Source organism: Anser cygnoides, chromosome 7 (assembly GCF_040182565.1).
Source record: "Anser cygnoides isolate HZ-2024a breed goose chromosome 7, Taihu_goose_T2T_genome, whole genome shotgun sequence".
Lineage (NCBI taxonomy): Eukaryota > Metazoa > Chordata > Aves > Anseriformes > Anatidae > Anser > Anser cygnoides.
In genome coordinates this window covers 33,569,523-33,586,840 of record NC_089879.1, presented here as the reverse complement: position 1 = coordinate 33,586,840, position 17,318 = coordinate 33,569,523, and the positions used below count along the sequence as shown (strand labels likewise).

General features: G+C 42.2%; 1 long non-coding RNA gene across 1 annotated transcript; it reads left to right on the top strand.

Moving 5' to 3' along the window:
• The first annotated feature begins 3,460 nt into the window (after positions 1-3,460).
• LOC125184097 (uncharacterized) lies at positions 3,461-10,286 on the top strand. Its single transcript, XR_007167400.2, has 3 exons — positions 3,461-5,692; positions 6,636-6,740; positions 10,131-10,286. It is a non-coding gene; the product is annotated as an uncharacterized lncRNA (long non-coding RNA).
• The last annotated feature ends 7,032 nt before the right edge of the window (positions 10,287-17,318 follow it).

Genomic DNA, 17,318 nt, shown 5'->3' with positions numbered 1-17,318 from the left:
TTCTCCCAACTCTTATTGTCTCCAGTATGTTTTCAAGCTGCAGTTGGTGATACCATACTGGAGCAGCAGAAGTTTCATGCCCTGCCCCAGCGGCAGGGTTTTTGGGTGGATATCTGGCAAATACCCACTCCAGCACTTTGTAGTGTGTCTGGGTGTCCTCATCCCTAGGCTTTGGTTGTTCCTTGAGCTTTTGAGCTTTACCTGTGCACATTGGCAGGTCACTTTGTTCTGCACTGGTGTTGAAAAACTCCTCTCTCACTGACTTAAGAGGTGGGATAAAATGCATGTGGCTGTAGCTGGCTGTATGGCTGTGGAAAAAGGTAGGAATCATTTCCGAGCAAACTAGCTTTGAGAGAATTATTTTATATCATTTGCTATATTAAAATGGAATTACATCTTTGTAATGATTTAGAAATAAAAGCTCCATTCACATTGTATTTCAAACTAAGTTAATTAATGTGGTATTGTGGCATAGTTATTGGATTCAATTGATATAATTAAAATAACTATGTTAGACAGTCAAAATACTTTTGTTTTATGTGTAATGGCTTGATGTTGCTTGCATATACAAAGCCACAGCCAGTCTTGATTTCACTGCTGAAACTAGGCTTTGTCTATGCTAGGTGATATAGCTAAAAATAGAGGTCAGGTTTTGCATGTGCTAAGGACCCACAGCTCTGAGGCAATTCGTTGATACCCCCCCATGTCCATTGTTTCTTCATATCAGGACTGTAATTTGTTCTCAGCCAACAACAAACTGCTTTCAAAGAGTTTCAGAGTGCTGTAGCATTGGAACAAACTAATGCAATTAGACATATTAGGCACTGGTTTCTCCACAAGCAATTTTGAACAGCATCCTTACTGTAGCTTTAAAGGTCGCTGTTGATGAAGCCTCACATTCACAAACACCATGCTTAATTTGTCTTCTATTTTAATGTATTTTCCTGAAGTTATTGGGTTTTGAGAACATAGAATCTATTAAGAAGCTTAATAGAGTAGCTCATTCCAATTATACGAAATGTATTGGTGGAGAAAATGGAAATGCATGGAAGATCAAAGTATTAAGCAGTTGCCTGAATGAAGGAAACAGAGGAAATAAAATTAATTCTCTTTTAGTACAAAGAAGATATTTACTTCCAGTACTAAAAATGTTGGGTTGCTTATATTGTAGGGCATAAAGCGTTTCTATGCTGGTTGTATCAAAATTAGATAGGGAGATATCCACAACTTTTTCCTTCATCTATTTTTTTTCTCTCCAAGATACTGTTGGGTATATTTGGATCTATTTTTTTTTTTTTTCTGGGTTATACTTTCCTATTTTGGAGGTTCTTAAATTCACACTCTGGAAGACCGAACTGAAAACTTACTTGGCAGCAAGGTAACTTAGCACTGAACCTGAGACGGGTCATCTGTGAAGATGCAGTCTGGAGAGGCTGATTCTTTGGCTTTGAATTTCTATTGCTAAATGCCAGGTTTCCTAGGTCCAAAACCAGGGTTTCAGACTATTGCTTAAGGACATGAGCATTTGATTAGTAATCCCAAATTAATGTTGCTTTTTTCCTTCACCCATGGAGTCTAAAATAAAAGGTGGAGAGGTACTCTTAACTCGGGGTGAATTCCCTGCTCCAGTTTGCAGTGTGTGACCTGCTTTGCCAAAAACTAATGGGAAGATAGAGGTGGGGGCAAATTCATTGAGCCGGTTTTAGCTTTTACTACTTCATTGAATGGTGGCCTTAGCCCCTCATATGCACTGCAATCACCACTTAAACACTGAAGATTGAAGAATGCTACTGTATGATTCTCACTTACTGTTAAGGGCAGGCTTTGCAGAAACTATGAAACAATCTTATGGTCCATAGAAGTTAAATATTAAAAGTAGTTTGAATTATTTACAGTATCATCTATTTATTAATTTCATCTTTTGTGGTTTACTAATGGTCTATATACTGGTTGCCATTTAAGCCTCATTTTAAATTATGTGTGGATAATATCTGTGAAGGATTTACCAAGATTTTTTTCATGCAATAGAAGATTATACCCTGAATGTAAGCAAAACAATGTAAAGACTGGCTAACACAAAAGTTAACTTGTATACTTCACTGGGTTTTCTCTTTGAATTACTACCTCGTAGGAATTCTTTTTCTGCAAGCATTAGCATTTAGCATGTTGTTTTAGTGCTGTATACTCTTTCAAAAATTAGCGAGACAGGCAGACTGCTAAAGATTCAGAGGTCTTCAGATCATGCAATAGTTTCTAGGGCACATTGTTAATCTCAGACAGTAATCAACACAGGGAAAAATGAATTATTTAGGATCTTGATAAATGGTTGTGATCTGACACTGGTCTTAGCTTGAAAAGAAAGATTGAGATCTTTATTCCTGAAAATATTAAAACCTTGACTTTGATGGGTTTGCTTGTGTGATTTAAATTAAAAACACTTTTTTGGAAGAGAATTAATTTCCATCTTACTGGAATGTGTGTATTTTACAATCATTTTATCCAAATTCTCCTGCTTGTTCATCTGTTTCCAATATTCATAGTTTAAGCAATTAAAAAGAAATCTAATTGTCAATAAGTTGTTTATTCTAGTGCTTTATAAAGCAGTTTAATTCACTTGGATTTACAAAAAGCCTTTTTACAAAGTTCATTACAAAAGGCTCTTCAGGAAACAAACAGATCATGAGTTCTGTCCTCGCCCCGTGATGCTCCATCTGTCTAGACTGTATCTATTCAAGACACAAAATAACCTTTGCTCACATCCAGGAAGGAACAGACTTCCAAAAATTATTCCCAGAGCTGAGCTGCATATGTTTTTGGGGTGGTTTCACATTCTATAAGGTGTCCTTTCTGGCAACAAAGCATGGAAAACATATGTGGACATGTTAGGAAGATTCCTTTAACAATTTTGCTTTGCAAATACTGGACGTTGTGCCGCTATTGGCCCTGTATTGGTGTCGGATTTGCTTAAGGAGGGCCAGCTCCTGGGGACAGGGCGCTGTCCGTGTGTTTTGAGAGCTGTGGTGTCTGGAAGGTCTCTTCAGTGCAAAGGCCACAAATTCAGAGCTTGGCTTAAAGCGCATCTTTCCAGAAAGCAAACCTGATTTTTACAGCTTTAGCATTAGTGCTTAGGGAAGAACAGCAAACCGTGGAGACTTTCACCACGGAGTTTTGTCTTGCCCTGATCGGGAGAGGGTCAAGGTGTTGGTGCTGGCTGGCAACTTGGTGGTGCCCGGAGCTGGGAGCTCACGAGCCCTGTGGAGGTGGTGGCCAGAAGCCCACCATCCTGCCCTCCCAGCCACACCGGTGGGATCAGGATCTGGCGAGGCCAGAACTGAGCCAGCAAGGTGCACCTTCTGGAGCCTCTGCCCTGCTCTGTCTGGTTTATTCCTGGGCGGTTATCAACCGACAGGAACCTGGGGGCCTCCAAGCAAGTGCTGTAGCAGCCCTGGGCTTGGCAGAGGCTCCACTGCCTGCCACCAGCGTTCAGGCTACAAGTCTGGCAGCACTGGGACTCAGAAATGAAAGAATATGCGAAGTGCAGGCTGAACTGTATACAAGTTAGGTGTTTTTTCTTTTATTTCTCTCTTTTTTTTTTTTTTTAAACCTGAAATTTAGCTGTGTATTCTAGTGACATCGTTTCTTTTCCATTCTAGCTGTTCCCAAAATATGAGAAATAAACATATTCTTGAATCTCTCTGATAACACTGATTAAAGCAACTCCTGTTTTTGAGCACCAATGAGGTCTGGGTGCTATTGTGTGCCTGGTCATGAGTGGTATCAGCTCTCCCTGCTCTTCTTTCTGTTGGAAATCGCCTGGGGACAGTGCTTATCCTGGGCAAAGGAGCTTCATTCTGCTGTTGTGTTTTAACAAACTGATTCCAGGACACATTTTGCATAAGAGAAGAGGAAAGAAAACAGTTAAACGAGGACACACAGGAGACTGGAGACATTAAAATATGAAAATACTTATGGGTGCAGTTTAATTCAGAGTACAATTGGTTACACTGATTCTTTTTAAAGAAGGAAAGAGGAGATAACAGAAAAAAGCCCTTAGCTTCTTGCAAGTAACTAGGGGATATGTTGACTCTTAATAACTTTCCCCATAAAAAAAAAAGCCTCTAGGACCCATTAGAGCCTCAGCAAACCAATATTTTATAGCATAGTTGTCGCAGGCAGAACAATTAACTAAGATCAGGAATGAGGGCCTGCAACAGGCACCTGCAGACTTCTGCTTGTATGGGTGGGGAAGCAATTAATTTGGTGCTGAGCTCTTCATTCAGCATCCACAGGGGAAACTGCAGTATTACACAGGGTAAAGCCTCGATTTAGGACGTGTGGCAAAGCAGGGTGTGTGTGTGAAATGGGAGGAGGGCGGAAGGCCAGACCTCAGAGCGTCGTTGCTACTTTGGGAGAGAGCGCCAAAAATCCACTTTTTTACTGAGGATTAGGCTTTAACCTTATTTTGTGCATCTTTCCTGGTGCTTCAGTTTTTCTTTTCAGATCTGTTTGCGCCATTACAGCTCCCGCTTGCCTTGCTTACACCCTTACAAAGCAGGGCTGCAGGGGCAGGTGGTGCTGTGTGGCTCCGTCTCCCCAGGCAGACGGATGGCAGTGAAGATGAGGTACTGATATGTGCTGTGGTCCTTGCCTGCCTCCATGTCTGGTGTGAAGTTTTGTGCATTTTTGTAGGGTGTTTTAGGAGCGGTGGATGATAGCCGGTCACTGTTGGAAGAATTAAGCAGCATAAATTAAGGCCATCGTTGACCACAAGTGGCACTGCCATGTAATAATAATAGTAGATGTAGAAAGTGTAAATCCTCAGGCACTGGGGGCAAGCATTGTCCTAAGCAGAAGCAATTCTATGTTCAGAGTATTTGGGAAGTCCCATAGTGGTTTATAATAGACCCTGTATGGCACACTCCAAAATCTGGAAGCTCCGTCTCCTCTTGCTTTGAAGCCAAGAACACTTTGAGCTAATTCTCTCTTTTTTGCCCTTGCCATTGACCTCATTTACAGAGATGAAAGGAGTGAAAACAATTAGCTCACCGGGAAATTCTATTATGTGGAAGGGAGGTGGACGTTTGATCGATACTCAGGGGTTATGGTCTCAGCTGGAAGGGCAGATTTTTGTCTCCCAGATGGAGTGATGCCCGTTAGTCTCAGGCGGCTTTGCAAGTAAGAACAATAGAGATCCAATCTTTTGCTCCTGGAAAACTGAAAGATACCATTTTAATCTTCTCAAGCAGTGAACTGGAGTAGCTATTAAACCTAATTCATCATATTGTTATAGGGGGGAGATGGGCTTGTTAGGGAAATGTGCTCTTCATTTAACTGTGACTAGTTGTGTAAAGCAGGACCCGCCCAGCCTCTTACTCCCCCAGCCCAGAAGCTGTTTCTGACTGTTTCACAACATCACACAACTTGCTCCATTCACACCCGTAATACAGTTTCTGAGAGCCTGCCTTGCTGCTTCACCCCGCTGACTTTGACCACACAGCCAAGCTTCGGGCTGGAGCGTATGCTGGTCACACGTACGCGGTGTGCCCTGCTGAGGACAGTCTGTGCCATTGGGGTTTCAGCTGTGACTCCAAAGCAGCCGCTCTGCTAAATTGGAGAGGTGAAACAGATCTGACTGCTCTTGAATTTTAATGTCCTCATTGAAGCAAATGAGCATATATTAAGAGAGGCAAGGGTAAGTGGACTTTTGCCTCTGAAACTACTGTTCCAGGAGATGGAAAGCAGTTTTTTATTTTTTTTTCTAACCGATATGGAAAAGTATTAGTTTATGTTATTTAAGGTTTGTTATTATGAAAAGGCAGAGATGCTGGTATTTTGGGGTTCAAGGTTTAATTTCTAGCGAGTCAAGTGTTGATAAGCTTTAGAGAGGTATGGCTAATTTCCAGTAAACCTAAAAGCATAAACTAACACTGTTAATGGTGGAGAGTTCTTGCACTTCTGCTAATGTCCTCTAACATTCACTTATTATTTTCATGCCACTAGTTGCGTTTTGGAATGGATAATTTGCCATACTGAGTAAAGCAATTTGTCTGCTTAGCCTCCTATTTTCCTTCCAGCCATAGCTAATGTGGAAAGCTAATATATTTTGCATTTTTATTCTACCTACACTCTAAGACTCTGAATGTTTTTCACTTGTTATGTGTTAGCATAAGAAACCTATAAGCTACTCTGATAACAGAAAGATCATAAATTATCTCCATTTGCCAAGGTGGGAAATAAAGCAATGGTGTGACAATGTGCTCTGGCATTCCTCAGACTGGATTTAGATCGCTCTAGCTCTGTGACACTGAGCACTACTTCCATATATCTATCCTACCTGTTAAAATATGCACTTTTTTGTTTGTTTTAATCACAATGATTTAACTTCATCTTGGCAGGTCTTGTGCCACTTGGTGTATCTTTTTTGTTTTTAGTATACAACCAGGCCACTCACAAATGTTTTTTTTGCCCACTTTTCTTGTTTTGCCCAAGGAGGCTCTGTGTATTCCTTCCTGGTAGTTCCTTGGTTCCCCTCCCTCTGTTAGGCTAGCTAGACCCAGGAAAATTTTCTGGGTCTCTGTGGTGTTACAGATGAGGCACAGGCTTTTCGGATTAAGGTGACTGATCTCGTTTTGCAGGTGTTTCAGCCTTCAAGCTGTCATGCCTCAGGTGGCTGAAGCTGCTCTATTGGAAAGTAGAGGACAAGCGGAGGCTGCCAGAGCTGGAGGACATGATGAAACTTGGTAAGTGAGAAGGATCCTTTGTTCTCTTGACTCTTCAGTGTTTGTGGGCTCCTCCTTAGGAGCCGATGGTTAATGTAAGAAAAAGGCTTTCCAAGCTGTGTGTGCTGTTGTTCTGAATTTTGTATCAATCCCGGTACTTGGTAGGTGTGGAGCTAGGGGATGATGGCCTGGGCTGGTTTGCTGATGGCACTGCTCCCTGAGCCTTGTGTCCCAGCTGTCCGCATGTCCCTGGGTGGGTGGTGATGGCTGGGGCACCGTATACTCCACGCTGTGCCCCCGGGAGTCCCCTTTGGGGCCCTGGCTGGGGCTTGTAGCTTCTGTCCATTTTTCTTTGTCCCTCACCCCTGGAGCTTTGTGCTGTCAGTTTTCAAGAAGATAAATGGCAATGCAGAGCTGCATGCCCGCAGCGATAGTGGTAACTTGTTCCTGCTAAAAGGAAGGCTTCTGCAGGGAAGCGGGGCTGGGCCCTGCCTGACTCCCCTCTGCCTGTCAACATAGGTCAGACATTTGACTTCTTCCGCTGTGTGGTTGGTCATTCTGTTGTTGTCTGGAGTTGCAAAATAGTCTGTTGCTCAATGCAGCAATACAAATTCCCTTGCGTTGTTTTGGGGGAAGCAAATTTTTCTGTTCACAGTAAAAAAGTTGTTTTTCCTGTTTAGATTGTATAACACAAGGTATCCTCAACTCAGCAAACAGCAGGGCTTCTTAAGGTGTGTGCTGGGCATAGTCTGGGCAAGCTTTCATTCGTGGTGTCCCCCCAGCTGTAACATGGGGACAGCGATGAGCTGATATGCAAATTGACCTGAGAAAGCAGGGAAGGAGATGGGTCTGTAACAGTTATTTATCTGTCAAGCTAAGACCACTTTCATGTCTTTTCCTGTGGAGTGCTGGTGCTCAATGTTGTATAAAGTGAAGCTACAGCAGCAGAGGAGCAGAAAAGAGACGACGATTTAGGCAGAACCATGTATGCTGATTTTGAATGAGGGTGCTTGTCACGGATCGTGCCCAGGAGGACTGTAGCTGTTGTCAAAAAGCAGAGCATGCATGAGGAAACATTCTTGGTTTCAAGAACGAGCACAGGGTCAGGGTCGGTGATCAGCAGGTTACAATAGTGTACAGCTCTTGCAGTGCTGAGATACAAACAAAGGTCTGATCCAGCTGAGCAGCCTTTCTGCAAGGCTGTTACTTGGAAATGTGGGTGACCTTGGAAACAGAAGGGCTCTCCCTCCAAGAGGGCTGCTCAGAAAGCCTTGCAGTATTGCAGGAGAGGCATTTTGCAATATACCAGGTGGTGAGGATCAGCACAGGCTGGGATCAGTGCAATCTGGAATACCAGGTGGCATGCTAAAGCCTGGTGCCAGCGCAGACTTGCTATCATTCTCATCATATAATTCATTGGTGATCTTGCTAATTTGAAATCAGATCTGCATTTTGTATTGACTTAAATATGTTCTGCCAAATGAGTGGTAGTGTGAAAATCTAGCATTAATTGTGTGTGAAGACACGATTGAAGCCATCATCAAAGCAAGTATAGCTCACTTTAAAGAAGTGTTTTTCACCTTTATCTCCTCTCTTTACTCGCTCCCTGTTCTCTCCGTCACCATTATCTTTATAGTATGACACTTAACAAAAACACTAGGGCTGTTGCATTGGCAGCCATGCAAAGGTACCAGTCAGGCCTGGATGGGGCTGCTGAAATACTCTGGGTCACAGCTGAGCTACGGGTGCTCACCACTGCCCTTCTGGTGCTCCAGATCTTTTCCTGAATGTACGTAATGGCATTGCCCAGTGGGACCTGGTTCAGTGACCTTTCGATGGGTTGTCAGTGTGTGGTTTATTCTCACTTCTCACACAGTTGCTGGAGCAAATGCCTCTGGCACAGTTTACAGGTAAGAATGCACTGCAGATGAATCAGATGTGATGGGGCTGCTGCAGTCTGGAAGGATGAGTGCATGGCAATCTTTAAAGCCAGATAACTTCTCAGATTTGACTCATGATGTGGCAAAACAAAGTGAGATGCTTAGTTTAAAATGGGGCTACATTCTTTTTGTATCCATTTTGGAGGAAAAGCAATAGCTTTTAAAAATGTGGGTGTATCTATGAAGGAAGAAGCACTGAATAGAAACAGTGTGAAGAAAACAGTAGTGTTTGCAAGCTGTCAGAGGAGCCTCCTTATTGATCCTCAGGCTTAACAGAATGTGACAACCTACAGCAACAAAAGTGAACAAGCATGGAAGAATATACAACGCCTGATTAAAAATTTATTAAACTGAACTCCAAAACCTCTGAAGGATATTCATGTCAGTTTTTTTTTTTTTTTTTTTTTTTTTTTTTTTTGTTAGCAGTATTGCTAAACAATCTGGAGTGAATTAGGCCCCTGCAATTGGAAATTTAATTTGGGGTCATCTTTAAATGAACTCTAAAAGCATTAGACTCTGTTTGGCCAGGATCTTTTGCTTTGGGCCTAAGCCCAGCTTGTCATCTCCAAATCAATTCCAAGGTTCCTTTCCAGCCCAAGCTACTATTGATTTTCTTTTTTCTTTTAACAGAAATTCATCTCTATGGTGATCACATTATATATCTTGGCCAGTAAATCAGTAAAGCCGATTTCAGACTAAGGGGAGCTGATGTACAAGGAAGTGCTGTTGCTCACATTTAGCAGTGGCACAGCAGCTGGTGTGTGTGTCCAGACTGACCAATGTCCTCCCAAGGCCAATGTTTGGGCTCACAAGGCTGTGGCTGCTCAGAATTCGTGCAAAAAAGAGCTCATGTATATATGCATAGACACCTTAAGCTTCTTAATCTTGAGTCTTGGAGATGGGCTGGTTTGCCTTTGGTTTGATCTGGAAGTAGAGTGTGGCCTGGGGAAAGGATGCTGAATCTTGCAGGGTTTTGCTTCTGTTGAGCTGTTATCAGAGGTGCTGGGGTGCATGTTGTCACCTCTGTGGTGACCAGCTGTGACACATTTCACAGGAGCTCTTTGAGCTCTTTTTTTTTTTTTGCTTGACTCAGTTTTGGTTGTTCCTTCTATGTCATGTTTTGACAAAAGTCCTGTTTGATTCATTTGCAAGTGTTTTTGCATGAGGAGTGAATGTGAGGTGGCAAAGAGCATTCTGATACTGTGCTGAAGGTAGCAGTACACGTAAAATACTTCCTTTCAAGAACTGCTTGCTGTTCGTGAGCAAGAAGATCATACAAGGCAACATACAGCCACAGTGAGTTGGTTTCCCACTTGAACGGTTCTTATTTTTTAAAACATGTTGTTCTGAAAAAAGTGTGTTTGCAGACTGGAAAACTAAAGGTGTTCGTGTAATATGAATTCTTATAGGCTAACTTAAAATATGTAAAGCAACAAATTTGTTTTTATTTTATTTTATTTTATTTTTCCAGGTGAAAAATGGTCTTTTTCTAGCGTAAATTTTCATGGGAGTCCAGTGGAAAACAACTGGTGTGAACATAGTTTGAGTCAAGGCATAGCAAATAACAAATCTATCTAAATAAAGACCAGGTGGCAATACAAGCCAAAGCAATGGTGTCCTGTGTGCTACTAACTTAGTTAGTGCAGTTACCAATAATTACCACATCCTTAAATGACCATATTGTATTCAGTAATGTCAGTAAGGTCAATTCACAGTCATAGGATAAAAGGGGATACTCCAGTAGCTCTTAATGTGCATCAAAATGAGAAGATTGATATTGACAAGGTGACCTCCGCTCCGAAGGGGCAGTTTATTTTGAATGCCTGTAGTTTTTCTTGTTTATGATTGACAGCCTCGATGGTATGACTATTTTTGTTGTTTTTTTTTTTTTTCCTAAAGGAGCAGCACAGTTTGTGCTAGCTATTTTGAATGATTCAGCAATAGCACAAGTTAAAGAAGGCTAGTAAGATTTTTCTGTAGAAAGTTGCTACACCCCAGTGCCCAATGTCCCCCAAGTGCCCTTTGATCGTTCTCTGAATGACCCCGGCTCTGTGTTAATGTCTGGCATGCAGTTCCGCAATTAAAATGTGTGGCCTGACATCAGTTCCGAATTTGTCTTTCCTTCAATTTTTCATGTCCACCCAATTCATTCTTTCGTCCCCTTAACCTTCTCTGTGTCAGATAACTGCGTTTTATTCTTTGGTTGCTATCTGTGGAAAGTTTACGTGCAATTTACTTCTTCAGTTCTGTTTTCTTTTTATCTTTTTTTCCCCCATCTTTTACATTTTTACTGAAAATGATTTTAATTGATCTTCTGTAAAATATGGAACCATCCACACTCTTCTACATCACAGAAGTGATCTTTCTAAGATATATTTTGCTAATTTGGAGGAGAAGCTATGCTGAACAATGTTAAATAAAAATTGCCTGCAATGCGGAGATCTGTATTTGCTAGTAGGGGAAAAACATTCATTTTAAAGGCAGCTAGTAAGCAAAGAAACGCAATGTTTTTAAATACTTGAAGGCAGACTAGGAAAATACTTCTTGAAAGCATTAACCACTGTTTTGTGCTTGGAATTACATGTGCTGTAAAATTTTTGCAAGAACATCTGTGCTCTTTTCAGCTTGAAGAATGCCTAGGTGCATGCAAAGTTGTAAGTCGGGGTAGCTAAATGCAGGTCTTGAAGACTGTTCTCTGATTGTTTTGGGTGATGGGGAATTCGGGCTTAGTGAGCACCATTACTGTCAGAAGAAGTGTTTTAAATAAAAGTAATTTTAAAAAAAGTGAATATCTCTAGGATATGACTGTATTAGCTAAAGAGAGAGGTTATGACGTTATGGCTTGAACAATCAATGCAACTGCTCTGAGAGGTGGAGGAGAAAGGGAAGTTATGAAGCAGAGCAAGCTTGTGACAGAACATAGGTTTCAGTAGAGGGCTCTTTAACCTAAGCTTCCTTGGAGGTTGAGCATACTTTCTGCAGAATGCACTATGTATTGCACTATGTCTTCCTGAAGGATATGGTATCACAGCTTTAGGAAAGGATCTGCACTGGATAAAATAAATCGTGCAAACACAGTGGCACCTGCAGTCCCCTGTTCTAAGCCTTTTGGTTTGCTAGATGAATTATAAGAGTAAAAGATGACAATTTCTGAGGAGACCAACTCTGTGGTTGCAGGTTTTCTGTCCTTCCCTCTTTTTCTTCTGGAGGCTTATTTTGCAAATATGATGCAGCTCTGAACTCATGTCAGGTGCAGAAGTTGCTCCATTTGCCTTATGTGAATGGAGTCACTACATTCAGGTGGCAAAAGGGCATTTATTAGGAGAGAACTTGGAAGCAGGACTGTAGGCACAGTACCTGTGCTCAGAGATTGCAAGTGGCTTGACAGCCCCAGAGTAGGCAGACAGACACTTGGACCCTCCTCCTTGTTTTTTGGTTGATGTCCCCTTCCCCACACCAAATCTCTGGTGATCCCTGAGCAGCAGCACAGGGTGGTTGATGCCTCCCGTGTGTGTGTTGGGGCTGGGAATGATGCCTGCTTTGATGTAGAAGGTGAAGGAGTAGCTTATGCTTATTCCTGTGTCACGATCTGCATCACACCTTCAGCTGCATGTCCAAATGTGAAAGTTTGGCATAAGTATTATAAATAGTAAGCAGTAAGCAAACGTAACTCTTCTGTTTTGATACATAATAATATTCTTTCTGACATATTCAGGAAATGCTTTGCCTTACTAAAGTTTTTGTCGGGAGGAAGGAGGTAGTATCTCAACTAAATTTTCAGGCTAGCAATAACTGTCTTCTCTGGTTTTCTGTTAGTCAAATCAGAGGCACGTTTGAGATAGAAAAAAGGAAACAATATTTTACCAGGAAATAAAAACACTGATGCTTCAACCAGCTCCTAAAAATAAGTTCAGAAACCGCACATTTGTAATAAGTTCACGTTGATTTATTTTTTTTTTTTCATATATACAAAGATTTATTTTCTCTAGAGTGTAGTAAATCTGAGGTGGAAAACAGGCCAGCCTATGTTCATCAGTTGCCTCTTGGGAAACGGCACTTGCGGGGAGATGGCCAGCCTAGAGACTTGCTCAGAAACTCTGAGCCTGAAACTCTCCTTCAGAAAAAGTTGTAATGTTTAATTGCAATGACAATGCTTTCAGTGTTTAGACCAGTAAAGCCACCTGGCAGTTTCTTGAAGTTCAGCTGTATATGGTGAGAGACGGTAAACTACTTGTGGAAGCAGCATATCGTGACTTGCAACTGCATATACGTACATATGTATATATGTCTTGCTGTGAGCAGGGTGGGCAGCCAGACAGCTCCAGAGCTGGGTGAGAGGTGCGAGAGCAGAGTGTGAAAGAAATGGGGTCAGGGACTTCTGAGTGAGCCACCAGCGCAGCAGAGCAGAAGAGAGGTGTTTTTGCCAGGTCGGTTGAGAAATGGCTCTTACTACAGAGGTGGCTTTTGCTGAGCAGATCGATGTTGCAGTGTTTGGTCACACTCTTCTGTCTGAAGGCACATCTTTTATATCAACGTGGGCAACATAGATGTGCTAGCATGCTTCTCTTACTAATATCCATTAAAAAGCATTTGCTTTAACCTCACACTCTTCATTGTCTTTGCAGGTTTTTAATTTGGGTTTTGAAGCGGTTTACTTCTGTATGTCTCAGGCTTCAGTGAACTCCTGTTCTACTCTCTGCTCTGTGGGCCAGGCTCTGGGAACAGAAAAATGTACAAGCCTTAGGTGCCCACTTGTCTTACCTGGGGTGGCTCTTTCTCTGTAACAGGTCAAAAGAGCCAGGCAACTTTAGACAGTCCATAAGAAGAGCTTGACTGTATTATTCATTTATTTATTTTTGTCTGTGTGCAAGTTGTGCTAAATCCTCTCCAGCTCCCTAAATTGTCTCCATTGCAAAATTTGTCACCAACAGATGTGATACACTTAAAATGCACAGCTTGTTACAGGACTTGATGTTAGGGATTGCATATGATATTCAGTCATGCTGTTGATCTCTCCTAACTCAGAATAGGCTCAGGCAGATGATCAGATACCAGGTCTGCAGAGGGGTGCTGAAAGGCAGTAGTGGACCTGAGCACTGATGGCCCTGGAAAAGCAAGCCTGGATGCTGGGCAAGCAGGAGAGGGCTGGCATGTGCAGGGCGTCTGGTTTGTGCGTGCTGCTGATGTGGCATCCCCAGTACTGCAGCGATGCACGGGCTGCTGCCCCGACCTGTGGTTCTGGGTTATGTTACCTCACGTATTACCTGGGATTGCTGCTCTTTCCAAGTGATTCTATCTCTATTGCTCTGATTCTATCTGCTTAATCTGGTTCTGCAGAAAGCACTACTGGTATCTTTTGCACCAATGGCAAAGCTCTTGTGAACAGTTACTCCTAAAGATAATGAACACTTGGTTTCTTTAAACCCCAAGTAATATTGAAACAAAAATACCTGAATTCCTTTTATTCAGTACACACAAGTTTTCAAGTGTTTACACTTTATCTCCTTTTTTTTTTTTCTTCCTGTTATCATCTGAACTTTGTTTTCCCAACTTTTTATTCCATCTTTTTATACACAGTTTAACATCAGAGATGTCAAACAAGAAGAAAAAGCAGCTCTGGGCAAAATGTATTGCCTGCTCCTAGGGGTCTGTATCTCTGAAGCTCTGCAAAGTCTTTTGGTTCACCAGTCAATGTGATTTGTAGACAGCAGCTGCCACTGCCTCGCTACTTCTGCTGTTGGCTGTCCCGTCTGGGCAGGGGCCATCAGCAGAAATGGCTCCTGCAGTGCAGGGCTGGCACTGCTGTGTGTCGCCTCGGGCAGAGGCCATTGCAGACCTGTGAGAACTTGCCTGGTTCTTCCTCCACTGCCCTCAGTGAATTCCTGGAGCACAGGGAAAGGGCTGCAAGGGGCACAAGGTCCATGTTTTTCAGCAGTGAAGTTATTGTTACAGTTTTAGTGTAATCCCAGGCTGCTTTCATAAACTCAGAATTCTGAGGGTAGAGAAAATGACTACTGTGACAAGACAAGCATGCTGCTTTGGTTAAGATCTTTTTTTCCCCTTGGTATTAAGGAAGGGGGGAGTCTTGCTGATTTATTTCCATTTTTTGACTCTGTCACGAACCGGTAGCTGAAATCCCAAATGTTCTTTCCCCTGTGACCCTGCGAGTGGGAGTGTTAGGCAGGTTGAAGGCTGGAAGCACGCAGAGTGAACAGGCAGTGGTGTTTTATTTTGTGCGGTGCTGTACCTCTAACCCCACTGTACCTCTAACCCCACTGTTGCTGACAGCAACAAGGACCCAGGTTGAATTTTAGGGGTCAGTAATGAACGATGGTTTAAGCTCCCACCTGGAAAAACTTAAGCTAATTGTCCTAGTGTTGAACAAGTTGCTCTTTGCTAAATAATTTAATAAAGTGGTGCTTTATTGCAGGGAGAAAAAGAGAGGGCATCAGGAAGGAAAACAGCTTTGTACACACTTCAACAGGCTGCTTCTTTCCCCAGGGCAGCCCAGGCTGCTCAACTGCCTGTGTGCAGGGGGCAGTGCCGAGAGTGGTTACCTTCTGCCCCATGGTCTCCAGCATATGTGCAGAGCCCTTGTCTACAACAGAAAAACAGCTGCAGGTCATCTTGACCTGTTTTCAGGTCCTGTGAATCAGCCCTTCTCAAGATGAGAAAAGTCAGGCTGACTTCTTTCTGGGAGCTGGAAGTGTCTTGTGACCCACTGGGCACAGAGAAGATCTATAAGTGTTCTGCAGAATTATGCATGCAAGTAACTTATTTTTCGGGTAATACTGTGGTATACTGCATTCTCTTGAACAGGCACATGGGCGAGGTGTTTTCATTCCGTAATGTGGGGCTTTTTACATTAAGCTTGTTACCACTCTATTTTGCTTGCTTGTGAGTCATGAAACCAGAGCATCTAGCCACTCAAGTGGTCAGCTGGGTTGGTCAGCTGGGTTGAAGTGCAAATGGGGCTGACTGAAGTAATCTTCTGGTCCCATGCTCTGGGAAGAAAACTTTTTATGAAAGGATGTCGGGTAGGTATGAAGAATGGCAGGAAGGAGCAGCTGAGCCTGCTTTGTGCCACAGGCAAGCCCACAAGTGCAGGGTGCTCCTAGCTGTGCCTAGCTTCCACCTCACACAGTTGGCTCCTGCTGGCATCAGCCACTTTACCAGGATGTTACAGGTTGTACTGGTAGCGGGGCATGATTCTCATTTGTTATGTCACTAGAGAAGTGGTAGTATGGTAGAAGGATGTATTTAATTATCACAAATGCTACTGAAGGAAAATAGCGTTGGAACATTTCCATTGTCTAAAACAGATGGTGATGCTTGCACTGCACCCTCAGTTCTAGCATATTCTTAATGTTTTTTGTTGTTGTTATTCTGAGACATGATGGGTTTAATCTTTCCAATTTTGTTACAAAATCCAAGACTGATTTCTTCCAACACAGCTCACAAAAATATGGGCAGCAAGTGTTGGAAAAGTGGAAAACACTCGAAATATTTCAGCAGGTGATATAGTTCAGTCCCTAGGATTTCATTATAATTTTATTTCTGCCTTCAAATAGCACATATATATATTTAAACATTCTAGCAAGGTGAAGTTAGATTCTTTGTTCTTAGTTTTCAGTAGATTTGCACAGAGTACGGTTGTATGTTGGTGACGAATACTATAAAAAGGAATGTAATAAAGATGTGCCTTACACTGGCACTCACAACTAAATGTGAGATTCCTACAAATTCATAGTTCAAGTATATTGACTAAATTGTTCTTGAATGGTATGAAAAGCAGTACTGCTCTTTTTTTTTCTAATTTAGCTGAGAAAATCTGATTTTACAGGGCGGGGATGAAAAGCATTTTACAAAGGTATTCTGTTCATGCTTGTGGATTTAAGCATGTACTTCATAGGTTTTTGAAGCTGATGATGTGTGTCTGGAGAAGCAGGCTTCAGACTGCGAGCTTCTTGCCATTGTTGTCTGGGTGCACACAGCAAACCTGAACTGAGTGTGTATTCTCTTGGCGCTGCTGACATGTGTGTCCCTGTCTGTGGCTAGTCTTGTCCACTGAGGACATGCTGCATTTCATCTTTTTTCTTCATACCATAGTTATAGCAGGAAAATGCTCTGTGTTCTTATCTTGTTCTGTTTGGCTTTTTTTTTTTCCTGTCTATGGCACACTGGACACCACATGTGAGAACTGTGGTAAGTGCTTGCTAATTCAGGTAGACGCCAGGTACAATAGGTGACTCTGGCATCGGTTAATTACCATAATTCTTCCTGATGAAGAATTTTTACTCTAACAAACTCCTTGGTAATCAAATTCTTCAGCCCTATAAATGTAGCTAGAAGGGAGAAAGAGAGAAAATACTGCATGTCTTAGAGCCAGCCTGCCGATGTGGAGATTGACAGAAAAGAGAAATTTCCATTCAGTTGAATTCTCCATGACAGAAGTTATTGCAAATATCCTACATCTCTTACTCTGTACAGCCTGTTTCCATAACAGTAGAAACTTGGTTTCTCCAGCTTTAATTTCCATTCATAATGGATGACGCTAATGCATCCTGATACCGAGGAGAAACTTTCTTAAACAAAAAAAAAGTGTAATTTTTGGATTATAGGCAGGTACTAAAAATGACACTCATTTTCTAAAGTTCAT